The 16,665-nt window shown below is 41.6% G+C and overlaps 1 protein-coding gene and 1 long non-coding RNA gene across 6 annotated transcripts in view; one reads left to right on the top strand and one right to left on the bottom strand.

The window, feature by feature from the left end:
• The window catches only part of SLCO3A1 (solute carrier organic anion transporter family member 3A1), a 350,355-nt gene that overhangs the window by 52,706 nt on the left and 280,984 nt on the right, over positions 1 to 16,665 (top strand). The gene's annotated exons all lie outside the window — the stretch shown is intronic.
• LOC135227255 (uncharacterized) overlaps positions 160 to 16,665 on the bottom strand; it is a 103,986-nt gene continuing 87,480 nt past the window's right edge. The window contains exons 3-4 of the long non-coding RNA XR_010317373.1: positions 10,858 to 11,046; positions 160 to 10,760 (exon numbers count right to left, since the gene is read on the bottom strand). This is a non-coding gene — a long non-coding RNA (uncharacterized LOC135227255). The remainder of the gene's footprint in view (positions 10,761 to 10,857; positions 11,047 to 16,665) is intronic.

The following is a 16,665-nucleotide window of genomic DNA, read 5'->3' as shown; positions in this document are numbered from 1 at the left end:
GTGAAGAGGATAAGGATGAAGGGAAAGGAAGGAGGTCAAAGTGATGGAGGAAGGTCTTCAGGAGGCAGGAAGGCTGGACTGGGCAGAGGGATCATGTGGAGTGGGAGGAAGGGCAGCTCTTTCTCTTGCTCGAGGTAAAGTTGGTGCTTCCCAGCCAATTCCTGTCCTTACCCGTCCCTTCTCTAGGATCCCACATGTGTCTCTAGAAGGAAGGGGTGCTGCTGTCGCATTGTGCACTTATGTTAACGTTTCCATTTCTTTGTTCAACTGTGGGTATACCTGTTGGTTCATATTTTAGTACCTGCTGGTGTAGCATTGTCAGCACCTTGAACAGGGTAACATGCATCCAACAAGTGGTAGAAAGTTTAACACATGAGGAAGTGAGACCAAGCAGTGATAGTGTCTACTTTTTCTTCTAACAGTGGTAGAGATAACAGTGGACTGGGCGTCAGGAGACATCCCTGTCACTTATAGGTATGTGATTCTAGGTGTATTATTTCCTTCCTCTGTGTTTCAGCTTTCTCCCAGTAAAATGAAGGGAAGGAGCTAGAGCACCCGCCATATTTCCTTCAACGGTCACATCTGTTGGTCCTGCGATCACGGTGTGTCAGATGAAGCTGAGGGTATATGGTGCCTGAGACTGGACTAATGGTGGAAGGATTGAAAGCTGGATAAGAACAGTGAGGTAGTGTGGGTAGGTAGATGTCAATGAACTTGTAATTTGTGTGGCTGTTTCTGCCACTGCCCTGATGCCAAAATTAGACTTTCTTATTCTTCTGGAAGGTTTCTTAATGCCACATGTGAGCTGGGGCCATTTTATCCTAACTTGTGTTTATCTTACATCTGGACACACAAGCTTTGGTAATAGTATCATGGTCTTATCAGTTCATCTGTAGAGTTCATTTCCAAGAGAGGACGTAATTAGGTGGAAGGAGACTTATCTTGGTACTCAGGACTTAACCTACCTGTCTGGTGGCTTACTCTTGAGGTATTTAGATATAATGATTTTGTGCCCTGTTTGAAATTTTTTTCTTTGAACCTACCAATGATCATGATGGTGGTACTAGACCTTGCAACCTTTTGTTCTGTTATACATAAGGTTGTCATGAGTTGAAGCTGACTCAGTTGTTAGAGGTGGTATCTGAGCAGTACACTCTTGTGGAATTACAATTAGAATTTGAAGACCAGGAAGAAAAAGAAATAAAATGCTTACATGCAACCATGGTGTCACACGCCATTGCTCTAGGTGGCAGCAGGTTTGAGCCTGATATTCCTGGCAACCAAAGCAAAAAGGGAAATCCAGCTATAATCACACCATTTAATAGCCTTTGGGTAGGGGTAATTACAGTGGAGGAAACAATAAATTAGTTCCTAGAAGTACAACTATTTGTGGCATTTAATTAAAAGCATTTCTCATATTGGTTGAGAAATAGGAACAACAACCTTAATCCAGTGTTTCTAAAAGTATATATATAAATAAAAAAAAAAGAAAAGAAAACCTGCTGCCGTCGGAAAAAAAACTCAAAAGTAAAACTAAAAAAACTAAAAGTATATATATGTGTGTGTGTGTGTGTATGTATGTATACACACACACACACATATATATTTAATGTAGCATATGATCTAGAGCCGATGATATTGAAGGAAGGAAGAAGTCCAAGCTGCACTGAAGGTATTGGAGAAAAACAAGGCACCAGGAATTGACGGAATACCAATTGAGATGTTTCAACAAACAGATGCAATGCTGGAGGTGCTCGCTCATCTATGCAAAGAAATTTGGAAGATAGTTCCCTGGCCAGCCAACTGGAAGAGATCCATATTTGTGCCCGTTCCAAGAAAGATGATCCAACCGAATGTGGAAATTATTAAACAGTATTATCATTAATATCACACACAAGTAAAATTTAGCTGAAGATAATTCAAAAACGGTTGTCGCAGTGCATCAGTAGGATTCAGCACATCAAGTTGGATTCAGAAGAGTACTTGGAATGTGGGATATCATTCCTTATGTTAAATGGATCTTGGCTAAAAATACCAGAAAGATGTTTACCTGTGTTTTATTGATGATGCAAAGGCATTCAACTGTGTGGATCATAACAAATTATGGATAACATTGCAACTAATGGGAATTCTGGAATACTTAATTTTACTCATGAGGAACCTGTACATAGACCAAGAGGCAGTTTGAACAGAACAAGAGGATACTGTGTGGTTTAAAATCAGGAAAGGTGTGGGTCAAAGTATTTCAACAGACTTCTCAGTCTGAGTAGATAATCCAAGAAGCTGGACTGAATGAAGAAAAACAGGGCATCAGGTTTGGTGGAAGACTCATTAACAACTTGCGATATGCAGATGACACAACTTTGTCAAAACGAAGAGGACTTGAAGCACTTACTGATGAAGAGCAAAGCCTCAGTATGGATTGCACCTCAACTTAAAAAAATCAGGGCGTCAGGGCCAAGATGGCGTAGTAGTCAGATACTTCCTGTGATCCCTCTTACAACAAAGACCAGAAAAAAACAGATAAATCGATTACATATGATAATCTAGGAGCCCTGAACATCAAAGGAAAAGTTGAGGAATCGGACTGAGTGGCAGGGGGAGGGAGAGTCAGTTCAGAAGCACGAGAAGTTGCCACACCTGATCCAGCAGGAACTGGCATTCTGTAGGCTGGATCAGCAAACAGTGGCACTTGGGATGCGTTTTCCACATCGGGAGAGACCAAGCGGTAGAGTCTGTTTAACCCTCCAGAAGCCCTCAATAGGGAAAAGTAAGTACATGCATCTAACTTACTGCACAGATCAAAAAACACTCCTTTGGAAAAAACCTTTCTCCCATTTATCTTCCCCCTCCCCGCTCTGCACTGGGTCCCGTGTCAGCTTCAGAGATTGCTGTGTCCCCTGGTTCCAGAAGTAGGACTGGTTATGCACTCTGAGCCATTCTCCCGGCCATGGAGAGGGAACAAATTAATAAACAGAAAAAAATGATCAGCCAACTCCCCTAAACCAGAAACTCAGGGCAGGCACAGCTCCTTTGCCTAGGCACTGGTGTAAGGAGTCCGTGGGCTTTGAATGCCTTTCACCCCTGTATAAACTAGTGTGGGCCTATTTCAACAGTGCAGGCCTTCATTAGCACAGTACAACAAGGTATATACCTGAAGCCTAACTTCGACTGTATCAGCTATATGGTAGAAAGGCAGGTTTGTGACATTTGACACTACTCTGCCTATTAAGCAAGGTCCTCACCAACCTACATCAGGGGCCTGAGGACTGGTGACTCTACCCACACCACCTAACTGCCTGCAATAGGGTCTGAGGATGAGTGGTGCCTCTCAGTCCTTACAGCCAATAGCATTGTGTGCCCATAGTCTGGCTGCAAAACCCACTCACCTCCGTGCTCTAGGGAACAGGACATGCTTTCTTTCCAGACACTCAGGGGAACCCATCTGCCCCCTGCCTTACTCAGCACGTGTTGCACTACTGCAGCCAGATACCTGTGCCTACACCAATCACCCCTGCCCATCTAGGATTGTAGGCGACAGTCTGCACCACACATGTGGTGACCAACTACCTAGACATCTGAGCTGAATCCATACAAGAAAAGTAATGGACTCCTGGGCTCATACACCTAGTAACAGCTCTCACCACCTGGTGACAGGACATTAGTGCTTCAGAGGCACCAATAATTAAACTAGCTCACATGAGCAGACTATTTAGGCATATCAAAACAAAAGAAGAAGCTAGGACACAGTAAGCAAACATAAAATAAGTAAATATAATAAGTTATTGATTAAAAAAAAATTTTTTTTTTTTATTGATGGCTCAGAGAAAACAGTCAATATCAAATCACATAAAGAGGCAGACTGTGATGGCTTCAGCAGGCTCCCAAAACAAAGAATCAAGGAATCTACCAAAGGATGATAAATTCCTGGAATTACCGGAAATATAATACAAAAGATTACTATCAGAATTCTTCAAGAGATTGGGAAGGAGAATCGGGCAAAATATATAATAAGTCAAGGAAAACACAGGCTAAGCAATAGAGGAACTTAAGAAGATTATAGAAGAGTATAGGGACAAATTTAATAGGCTGCAAGAATCCATAGAGAGACAACAAACAGAAATCCGGAAGATTAACAATAAGATTTCAGAATTGTACAACTCAGTAGAAAGTCTCAGGAGCAGAATTGAGGCAGTAGAAGTCAGAACTAATGAGATTGATGATATAGCACTTGACACCAACTTATTTGAGGAAAAAGAAGATAAGACAATTTAAAAAATGAAGAAATCCTGAGAATTACGTGGGACTCTATCAAGAGGAATAACCTGCAAGTGATTGGAGTGCGAGAATGAGGTGGGGAAATAACAGAAAATACAGAGAGAATTGTTGAAGATTTGTTAGCAGAAAACTTCCTGATATCGTGAAAGATGAGAAGATATTTATCCAAGATGCTGATTGAGCCTTACACAAGGAAGATCCCAAAAGAAAGTCACCAAGTCATTATAATCAAACTTGCCAAAACCAAAGATAGTTTTAAGAGTGGTTAGGGATAAACAGAAAGTCATCTACAAAGAAGAGTGAATACGACTAAGGCTTGGACTACCCAGCAGAAACAGTGCAGACAAGAAGGCAATGGGATGACACATATGAAGGAAGAAAATTGCTAGCCAAGAATTGTGTATCCAGCAAAATTGTCTTTCAAATATGTTGGAGAAGTTAGAGCGTTTCCAGATAAACAGAAGTTTAGGGAATTTGTAAACACCAAACCAGAATGACAAGAAATACTAAGGGGAGTCCTCCAGTTAGAAAATCAATACCATCAGGTAACAACTCAAGACTAGAACACAGAACAGAAAACCAGATATTAACCCAGATAAGGAAGCCACAAAAATAAGTCAAAGCTAAAACACTGAAAATAGGGAAACAGAAATGTCAATATGTAAAAGATGACAACAGTAAAACAAAAAGAGGGACTAAGTAATGTAGTCATAGAACCTTCATATGGAAAAGAAGTCAAGGTGGCATAAAGAAGTAAAAGATTGGTTTAAACTTAGAAAAGTAGGGGTAAATATTAAGGTAACCACAAAGGAAACTAACAGCCCCACACATCAAAATAAAAAGCAAGAAAAACATAAAGACTCAGCTAATACAAAATCAACAACAATGAAAGAGATGGAAAGAAAATACATAAAGAAAAACAGCACAGAAAATTAAGTGGAACAAAGAAACTGTCAATACATACACACACACACAAAATACAGCAGAATGACAGCACCAAACTCATACCTATCAATAATTATGCTGACTGTAAATGGATTAAATGCACCAATAAGGAGACAAGGAGTCCAGAATAGATAAAAAAAGACATGATCCATCTATATGCTGCCTACAAGAGACACACCTTAGACTTAAAGACACAAACTAAAACTCAAAGGATGGAAAAAAAATATCAAGCAAACAATAATCAAAAAAGAGCAGGAGTGGCAATATTTGTTTCTAACAAAATAGACTTTAAAGTAAAATCCACCACAAAGGATAAGGAAGGACACTATATAATGATTAAAGGGTCGATACACCAGGAGGACGTAACCACAATAAATATTTATGTACCCAGCGACAGGGCTCCAACATACGTAAAGCAAACCCTAACAACATTGAAAACTGAGATAGACAGCTCCAGAATAATAGTAGGAGACTTCAACATACCACTTTTAATGAAGGACAGAACATCCAGAAAGAAGCTCAGTAAAGACACGGAAGATCTAAATGCTACAATCTACCAATTTAACCTCATAGACATGTACAGAACACCCCACCCAACAGCAGCCAAGTATACTGTCTTTTCCAGTCCACATGAGACATTCTCCAGAGTAGACCACGTATTAGGCCACAAAGCAAGCCTTAAGAGACTCCAAAACATCAAAATATTACAAAGGATCTTTTCTGACCATAAAGCCATTAAAGTAGAAATCCATAACAGAAAAAGCAAGGAAAAAAAAAAAAAAAACAGAAAACCAAAGCACAAGGAAACTGAACAACACCTTGCTGAAAAGGTATTGGGTTACAGAAGAAATAAAGGATGGAATAAAATTCACAGAATCAAATGAGAATGAAAACACATACTGCTAGAACCTTTGGGACACAGCAAAAGCAGTGCTCAGAGGTTGATATATAAAAATAAAAGCACACATCCAAAAAGAAGAAAGGGCCAAAATCAAAACATTAACCCTATAACTCGAACAAATAGAAAGAGAGCAGCCAAAGAAGCCCTTGGATACCAGAAGAAAGGAAAAAATAAAAATTAGATCAGAATTAAATACAGAATAGAAAAACAATTGAAGGAGTTAACAAGACCAAAAGCTGGTTCTTTGAAAAGATCAATGAAATTGATAAACCATTGGCCCTACTGACAAAAGAAAAACAGGAGAGGAAGTAAATAACCAGTATAAGAAATGAGATGGGCGATATCACAACAGACCCAGCTGAAATTAAAAGAATCATAACAGAATACTATGAAAAATTGTACTCTAACAAATTTGAAAACCTAGAGAAAATGTCAAATTTCTAGAAAAACACTACCTACCTAAACTAACACAAACAGATGTAGAACAACTAAATAAATCTATAACAAAAGAAGAGATTGAAAAGGTTATTAAAATACTCCCAACAAAAAAAAGCCCTGGCCCTGATGGGTTCACTGGAGAATTCTTCCTAACATTCAGAGAAGCGTTAACACCACTACTATTAAAGGCATTTCAGAGCATAGAAAAGGATGGAATACTCCCATAATAATTCTGTGAAGCCAGCATAACTCTGATACCAAAACCAGGTAAAGACATCACAAAAAAAGAAAATTACAGACCAATATCCCTCATGAACTTAGATGCTAAAAATCCTCAACGAAATTCTTGCCAAGAGAATTTAACAACATACAAAAAAAATAATTCACCATGACCAGGTGGGAGATCCATACCAGAAATACAGGGATGGTTCAACATTAGGAAAACAATGAATGTAATCCATCACATAAATAAAACAAAAGACAGGAACCACATGATCTTATCAATTGATGCAGAAAAGGCATTTGACAAAGTCCAGCACACATTCATGATAAAAACTCTCAGCAAAATAGAAATAGAGGGGAAATTCCTCAACATAATAAAGGGCATTTATACAATCAACATCATCCTAAAGGGAGAGTCTGAAAGCTTTCCCCTTAAGAATGGGAACCAGACAAGGATGCCCTTTATCACCACTCTTATTCAACACTGTCCTAGCCAGAGCAGTTAGGCTAGATAAATAAAGTGCGTCCAAATTGGTAAGGAAGAAGTAAAAGTATTCCTATTTGCAGATGATATGATCTTATACACAAAAAACACCAAAGAATCCACAGGAAAATACTGGAACTAATAGAAGAGTTCAGCAGAATATCAGGATACAACATAAACATACAAAAATCAGTTGGATTCCTCTACACCAACAAGGAGAACTTAGAAGAGGAAATCACCAAATCAATACCATTTACAAGAGCCCCCAAGAAGATAAATTACTTAGGAATAAATCTAACCAGAGACATAAAAGACACATACAAAGAAAACTACAAGACACTACTGCAAGAAACCAAAAGAGACCTTGTGGAAAAACATGCCTTGCTCATGGATAGGAAGACTCAACATTGTGAAAATGTCTAGTCTACCCAAATCAATCTACAGATACAATGCAATCTTGATCCAAATTCCAGTGCATTTTTTAATGAGATGGAGAAACAAATCACCAGCTTCATTAAGAGGCCCCAGATAAGTAAAGCATTACCAAAAAAGAGGAAAAAAGTGGGAGGTCTCACACTACCTGATTTTAGAACCTATTATACTGACATGGTAGTCAAGACAGCCTGGTACTAGTACAACAGATGCATAGACCAGTGGAACAGTACTGAGAATCCAGAAATACATTTACCCACCTAGGAGCAGCTGGTATTTGATGAGGGCCCAAAGTCTGTTCACTGGGGAGAAGACAGCCTTTTTAGCAAATGGTGCTGGCGTAACTGGATATTCGTCTGCAAAAAAAATGAAACAAGACCCATACCTCATAAAAAAAAAAAAAATTTTCATGCACAAAAACTAACTCAAAATGGATCAAAGACCTAAATACAAAATCTAAAATGATAAAGATCATGGATGAAAAAATAGCGACAATGCTAGAAGCCGTAATCCATGGCATAAACAGTATACAAAACATTACTAACAATGCACAAACACCAGAAGCGAAACTAGGTACCTGGAGCTCCTAAAAATCAAACACTTAACGCTCATCAAAAGACTTCACCAAAAGAGCAAAAAGACAACTTTCAGACTGGGAAAAAATTTTTGGCTACGACAAATCCGATCAGTGTGTGATCTCTAAAGTCTATAAAAACTGCAAAACCTCAACGAGAAAAAGACAACCCAGTTATAAAATGAGCAAAGAATATGAATAGGCACTTCACCAAAGAAGACATTCAGGCTGCTAACAGATACCTGAGGAAATGCTCACAATCATTGGCCATTAGAGAAATGCAAATCAAAACTACAATGAGATACCATCTCACCCCAACAAGGGCAGCATTAATCCAAAAATCACAAAATGATAAATGTTGGAGAGGTTGTGGAGAGACTGGAACACTTGTACACTGCTGGTGTGAAGGTAAAATGGTACCACCACTTTGGAAATCAATTTGGTACTTCCTTAAAAAACTAGAACTACCAGACGATTTAGCAGTTCCACTCCTTGAATGTATTCTAGAGAAATAAGAGCCCTCACAAGAGTAGATATATGCTACCCATGTTCATTACAGCACTGTTCATAATAACAAAAAGATGGAAATAGTCTAGGTGCCCACCAAGGAATGAATGGATAAACAAATTATAGTCACACTATGGAATACAATGCAATGATGATTTTTTTTTTTTTTTGTGGAATACTATGCAATGATAAAGAGCAATGATGAGTCCATAAAACATCTCATAATATGGATGAATCTGAAAGGCATTATGCTGTGCAATGATAAAGAACAATGATGCGTCCGTGAAACATCTCATAATATGGATGAATCTGAAAGGCATTATGCTGAGTGAAATTAGTCACAGACGGGAAAAATTGTCTGATACCACTATTATAAGAACTCAAGAAAAGGTTTAAACACAGAAGAAAACATTCTTTGATGGTGGGGAGGAAGGGAGAGGGGGATTCCCTAACTAGATTGTAGCCAAAATTAGCTTAGGTGAAGGGAAGGACAACACACAACACAGAGGAAGTCAGCACAACAGGACTAAACAAAAGCTAAGAAGTTTATTGAATACAACCAAACACTTTGAGGGACAGAGTAGCAGGGGCAGGGGTCTGGGGACCATTATTTCAGGGACATTGGCACAACAAAGTTAAGAAATGTTCTGCATCCCACTTTGGTAAGTGGTGTGTGGGGTCTTAAAAGCTAGCAAGCGACCATTTAAGATGCATCAATTGGTCCCAACACACCTGGAGCAAAGGAGAATGAAGAATACCAAAGACCCAAGGAAAATATTAGCCCAAGAGACAGAAAGGACCACATAAACCAGAGACCCAGTCAGCCTGAGACCGGAAGAACTAGATGGTGCCCAGCTACCACCGATGACTGCCCTTACAGGGGATGCAACAGAGAGTCCTTGATGGAGCAGGAGAAAAGTGGGTTGCAGACCTCAAATTCTAGTAAAAAGACCAGACTTAATGGTCTTACTGAGACTGGAGGGACCCTGGAAGACATGGCCCCTGGATTCTCTGTTACCCCAAACTGAAACCATTCCTGAAGCCAACTCTTCAGACAAAGATTAGACTGGACTATAAGACATAAAATGAAACTTGTGAAGAGTGTGATTCTTAGCTCAAGTAGATACGTGAGACTAAATGGACAGCTCACGTCCAGAGGGGAGATGTGAAGGCAGAAGGGGACAGGAGCTGGTTGAACAGACGTGGAAAATACAGGGTGGAAAGGAGGAGTGTGCTGTCACATTATAGGGAGAGTAACTACGGTCACATAACAATGTGTGTATAAATTGTGGTATGAGAAACTGACCTGAACTGTAAATTTTTGCTTAAAGCACAATAATTAAAAGTAAATAATAAGAAATTCTCACAACTGGAGCAATATGCAATACCCTGGTAATTGGAGAAAAGATCGAAGTTGTCAAGGATTTCATTTTACTTGGATCCATAATCACCCATGGAAGCAGTAGTCAAGAAATCAAATGACATATTGCACTGGGCAAATCTGCTGCAAAAGACCTCTTTAAAGTGTTGAAAAGCAAAGATGTCACTTCGAGGACTATGGTGCACCCGGTCCAAGCCTTAATATTTTCAAATTCCTCATATGCATGCAAAATCTGGACTGTGAATAAGGAAGACCGAAGAAGAATTGATGCCTTCGAATTATGGTGTTGACCGAGAAGTGAATATACCATGCGTTGCCAGATGAACTAACAAGTCTCTCATGAAAGAAGTACAGCCAGAGTGCTCCTTGGAAGTGAGGATGGAGAGACTTGGTCTCATGTACTTTGGACATGTTATCAGGAGGGACCGGTTCCTGGATAGGGACATCATACTTGGTAAGATAGAGGGTCAGTGAAAACGAAGAAGGCTTTTGATGAGATGGATCGATATAGTGGCTGTAACAGTTGGCTCAAACATTGTTAGGATTGTGCAGGACCTTGGAGGTGTTCCGTTCTGTTGTACGTAGGGTCGCTGTGAGTCTGAACCAAACAACAACAATTACATAATTTAACAATAACTAAAAGTGTTTTTAATGTTGAGTTTGGTTACCATTCCCACGGGGTTGCTTCTGCTTACCTGATAGTGTGCCCTTAACAGCCACCCCCCTCCCCGCCAGCCTCAGGTCACAAGGCTCTCCACTGATCCTAGGGGGTGCTCTATCACTCAGGTGCCAGCAGCAGACAGGGCTTCAATCTTGGCTCCTCCACTCACTGGCTGTGTAGCCATTGGCAGGATATTTATCTTCTGCAGGTTCCAGTTTCTCATCTGTAAAATTGGGGTAATAGTATTCTACCTTATAGAATCGTAGTGCAGTAGATGTGTTTATATATAAAACATGTCACATTATGCCTGGCATATAGGTAGTTAATGTTCAGTATGATTATCATTTGTATCACCCCTATTCTGGACCCTTCATTGATGCCACTGTCCTCCCCCTCTTCTGGGTATTAACTCTCCTATTTCTTGGGCTGCCATAGCACTGTCTGCTTCTCTCTATTCTGGTGGAGAGAAGCTCTCATCACCCTTTGTGATAATTACCTGTCTTCATAGTTGTCCTCTGCATTATACTGTGAGTTGATTGAGGGCAGAGACCAAGCCTCATCAAGCTTTGTATCACCAGCACCTGTATCTGTTTCAGTTACTAAATGCAGGTTTTTCAGTTCAACTGACAGGGAGCCCCTGACCCCAGGGGATAATACAGGAGCCTGATTCAGTGACAGTTCTGCCTGTGTTATTGTGTACGTACACATGAAGTTTTAGTGTTTTACACTAAAATATCTTTCTTAAGACTATGCTGTTCCTCTTTATGGTCTAGATGTTTTTCTTGAATGCTGAGGGAATCACTGAACTATTGTTTGTGAAGCGTCTCTGAGTTTCTTTCATTCATTTGCTGAGTGAAAGAAAATTCTATTAGTTGACTACCGAACAGGGTTGGAAAATCTTTGTTTTCGTAGGATGAGCCACGGAGCTACAGAGTATTATCAATGATGATATTTGTCTGTAGGATGCAATAAAATTTAGAGTTTGTTTTAGAAGAGAATCGTAAAGTGTTATTCATTCTTTGAGATTAATTGATAAGCATAATTCACTAAAGATAAGGAATAATAAGTTGTGTACCTCTGTTCTTCTTTAAGGTCAGTTAGGAATGAGAATTAGTATGAAATGAGAGTGATGAGAAACACTAAGAAGTGAGATGGAGAGGGACATAGTCTGAGAAAGAGGCAAATAATGAAGTAGAGAAAGACGCAGGAAATGGCAGAGATGGAGTCATAGAGACAAAGAGACCAATAGAGCTCTAGAAAGCCAGGCAGAGAATCTTACTCTCAGACAAAAGGGCATTCAGTGATCAGAGAAAACGATAAAGCTCCTGTTACAGACTCAGGTACAGTGAGAGCGACAGTGAGTGGCCCAGAGAGAGCTGGAGGGCTCTCAGGATACAGTTGCCAGCAAGGGAAAAGCATGTTGCGTTTTTACAACTCCAGACATAACTGCAGTTATGGGACTGATGTCCTGTAGAGTGCTTCCCCCTCCTTGAATGCTGTGACAGGCTGTGATGATGGAATTGTCACCTCCACATTGCAGATGGGAAAAAGGAGTCTTCGGGTTGGTAAGGTAGTTAGTTGCCTGATTTTGCACAGTTAGTGTGTGGCACTCAGAGTCCCACAAGTTTTTCATCTGCCACACTGCCTCCTCATAATGGTGATGATTTCGGGGTGTTGCATGGGCTGCAGGAGGCCAGATTTGGTCTCCAAGTCAGAGATTTTCCATGTAATTCTTGCTCTGCTTTTTAAAGAAAAATGGTTGCAAAATCACATCCATTTCTTATTTGGGCACGATAGAGGTTTAATCATTCCACCAGAAATAAAGCAACATTGACTAAATGTCTCTTTTACCTGTGGACGTGTGAGGCAGGCAGGTATTTTGTTCACCATCAAGATAGTTAACAAAAGGCTGCTCCTGTGTTGTCTTCGGCTATGGGCTCTGTAAACCTCCTATCCTGGAATTCACAAAGGAATGCATTTTGTGTGCCATTTCCCCAGTGCCCTAAATTACTTGTTCCAAGGAGCTGCTGTTTAGATGAAAAACAAAACCATACAACGTGCCTCACTCAGCTGATGAAACTGCTGCTGCTTTTTCATCATGGGGAAATAATTTCTGGGCGTAGGTGGCTAGCTCTTTTTCCCCTGTACTATGAGAAGTGATGTCCTTGGCACATTAGACAAGAAATGGAATTGCCTTGCAAATAACTTTTATGGGATTTAGAAAAAAAGCGCATTAAACTTATGTCCAGGATGACTTTTCTATGTTAGCAACGGGAGTGCTTCACATTTGTTTTACATGGCCATTTTTTTAATACCAGACACAGGACTAACTCGATTTCCCAAACTGGATTGATGAAAAAGTATAGAACACGGGTCAGCAAACTACAGCTCGTGAGCCAGAGCTGGCCCCCTGCCTGTTTTTGTAAATAAAGTTTTATCGGAACATAGCCATGCCCATTGATTTATGTATTGTCTATGGATGCTGCTTTTGTGCTACAGCGACTGAGCTAAGTGTTTGTGACAGAGACCATGTGGTCCAGGAGCCTAAAATATTTATATCTGGCTCTTTATGGAAAAGTGTGCCAACCTCTTTTCAGGATCCTTCTTGAGGGGACCAGCAGGGTCCTTTGTGTGACTACAGTTTAATGTGAGGTTGACATTGTCTGGACTGTTATGAGTGCCTGTTCCCTGACACAGGCTGTGCTGTTGAGTGTGCAGCTTCCCCTGAGTCCCCTGGGAGCAGCCCCCTTGGCCCTATCCTGTCTGCTGGACCACAGAGCTGAAGGGCATTTAGATGCAGGGCCCTCAGCTCTCATAGGCGCTCTGTGAGTGCTCACATCCTCACACGGTGTTCTGCCTCTCAGTCTTCACAGGAGGTTCCTGCTGAGCCAGGCCCGGTGAGACTCTGCCATGGCCCTTTTGGCTCCGTTTGCTTTGACCCATGCCTCCAGTAAGCTGCCACCAAAAAAACTGTTGCTGTTCTGTTGATTCCAACTCGTAGTGACCCTATAGGACAGAACAGAACTGCCTCATAGGGTTCCCAAGGAGCAGCTGGTGGATTCGAACTGCTGATCTTTTGCTTAGCAGCCGAGCTCCTAACCACTGCACCACCAGGGCTCCAATCAGCTGTCAGGTCTGTTGAATTTTCCCTCTGAGGCGTCTTTCTCACATGTCCCCTTCTTTTGCTTTCCACCAGCACTACCCTGGCTCTGGCTCTCATTTCTCACCAGTACTGTTGAAATGGCCACCTTGGCAGTCTCTTTTCCATACCATGCAGCACTGCCAGGATAATATTGGTAGAGGGTGGCTCCTGCTCAGGAACCTCCCTTGGCTCCCTGTTGACCTCCAAATCAAGGACAGACCCTCACCTTGGCCTTCAAGGACCCTTTGTCTCCCACCACTCTTCACAGTGTTCTGAAGCCAAGGTGCATACCTCCCTTTCCCCAGAGCTGATCTTACTCTCCCTCTGCCATGCTTTCCCCAGCCACTGATCTTTGCTCATGGAATATTGTGACCACCCCCACCCCCATGTGTTAAAATACAGCTCATCTTGCAGTTTCCATCCCTGATATATTTTCCTTTATGCATTTTTTCATGACCATACACAGCCAAATGTATGTCTCATTCCACTGACCCCCTCTGACACTGTTATTTCTTTTTAGGGTGTTTATCTCACTTTACCTGCATTGTGGGCTTGTTGTTCCCCAATTTGATTATCTTTTTCTGTTATCCCAAGATTGTAAACGCCTCCAAGGCAGGGGTTATCTCGTTATCACAGGCCCCTTCTGTGGAGCAGACACTTGGTGTACATGGGCCTGATTGGAGCAGTGGCAGTTACAAAGAGCGTGCACACTGGCGGTGAGGCTGATGCTTTAATGTGTACCTACTATGTGTCGGGTGCTCCAGTACCTTACCGCATCTAGTTTTCATAGAAGCAAGTATTTTCCGCCCCATTTCACAGGTGCCGAAAGATTAAGTGACTTGACCAAGTGCTTGTTAAAGCTAGTTTGAACTGAAGGCTCCCAGGCCACACTCCTATGGCCAGTTTGGGGTTCTCCGCCCTACCTGTGTATTGGAATTACCTGGGGAGCTTTAACAGTGCTGATGCCGGGGCTCACCTGTCACCAGTTATATCAGAGTCCTGAGGGGGAAGGAGGCCCACACACCGGTGGTGTTCAAAACCTCGCCAGGTGATTCCAGTCCAGGTCTGGGTGCCACTGCCCTAGCCAGAGTAAGAAAGTGGACGCACCTTGGGAGGGAGACCCTCTGAGAGTGGGCCTGAGCTTCCGCAGCTGCCCCCAAGCACTTGGCTTCTTTTGAAGTGAGCGCCCCCTGTTCTGGCTTCTTTTGAAAATGAGAAGGGCTTTTCTGTACGTGGCTGTGGCCTCTGTGCAGGGTTGGATTACCCAATAGGATAATCCAGTAGGATCTACTACAGATCGTCTGGTAAGCACTATGCTTACCTTGCTTACCAGATCAACTGTAGTGAACACTTTCACTTTTTTTTTTTTTTATTTACCACATCAGAGAATCTGCTTCTAGGTGTGGCTGGCATCTGTCTCTCCCCCATCCCCACAGTATCTCCCTACAGAGCCTAAGGCTCTTTTCAAATTTATAATCCCTGACAGGGGAGGATGACCCAGTAAGCAAGGTAAGCACAGGCTTACTTGTGCTTACTTGTTAATCTGTAGTGAAGTTGTTCCCTACAGATGACCTGGTAAGCAAGATAAACACGGGCTTACCCTGTGCTCTACTTGCTAATCTGTAGTGAATGATTTCACTTCGATGTGGTGAAATCCTGTGAAATCGTTTACTACAGATGACCTGGTAAGCACCGTGACTATTGGATAATCTGCCCCTGCCTCCCAGTGCCTCCTGCTTTATGGCTTTTCTGTCACAACATGGGCTAAAATTCTCCCTTTTGGGCTGGGTCCCTATAGCTGTATTTGGTCTGAGTTGACTCGGGCACCCTAAGGAATGGGCCTCTCAAACGTGTAACCTGGCTTTTCCTCATGAGGAGAGAGTGTCTTTCTGAGCTGGCCATGAGGAACAGGTGCTTAAACACACTCTTTAATCTTCTGGAGTATGCTTGTTGAATACAGGAAGTCCGGTAGAGCAGTAGTTCTCAAAATATGGTCCCCGGGCCAGCACCACCCACGTGCCTGAGGGCTTGTTAGAAATGCGGATTCTCAGGCCCTCCCTCAGACATGCTCCATCAGAAACTCGGGTGGGGCCCAGCAGTCTGACACACCCCAGGTGACTCTGGTGCCCCCTAAAGTTTAAGGACCATGGCTCTAGATTGACCGTACGTGTGCCTGGACACCTGGACTGCCAGTGGTATTCAGCCTCAGCGGGGCATCAGATACTCTGAGAGATTTATAAAACCTTGGGCTCCTGGACACATTTTTTTCATTTTATTGTGCTGAAAATATATATATATATATATATATATATAACATTTACCATATTAACCATTTTTAAGTGTACGATTCAGTGACCTTAATTGCTTTCGCCATGTTATACAAACATCACCGCTATTTCTGAAAGTTTTTCATCCCCTGAGACAAACTCAGCACCCGTTAAGCAACAACTGTGCATTCCCCCTCTCACCAGCCCTTGGTCACCCTAACGAACTCTATGTATTGGTCTATTCTAGATATTTTATATAAGTGGGGTCATCCAGTATTTGTCATAGTGTCTGACTTATTTCACTCAGTGTAACATCTTCAAGGCTCATCCATGTCGTAGCATGTATCCGGACTTCATTTCTCTTCATGGCTGAATCATATTCCATGGGAATCTATGTCTTTAACAAGCACTCCAGGAGATTCTGAAATGCAGG

The sequence above is a fragment of the Loxodonta africana genome, chromosome 13 (assembly GCF_030014295.1).
Source record: "Loxodonta africana isolate mLoxAfr1 chromosome 13, mLoxAfr1.hap2, whole genome shotgun sequence".
In the NCBI taxonomy this organism is placed as follows: Eukaryota; Metazoa; Chordata; class Mammalia; order Proboscidea; family Elephantidae; genus Loxodonta; species Loxodonta africana.
This window is presented reverse-complemented; position numbering and strand designations above follow the sequence as displayed.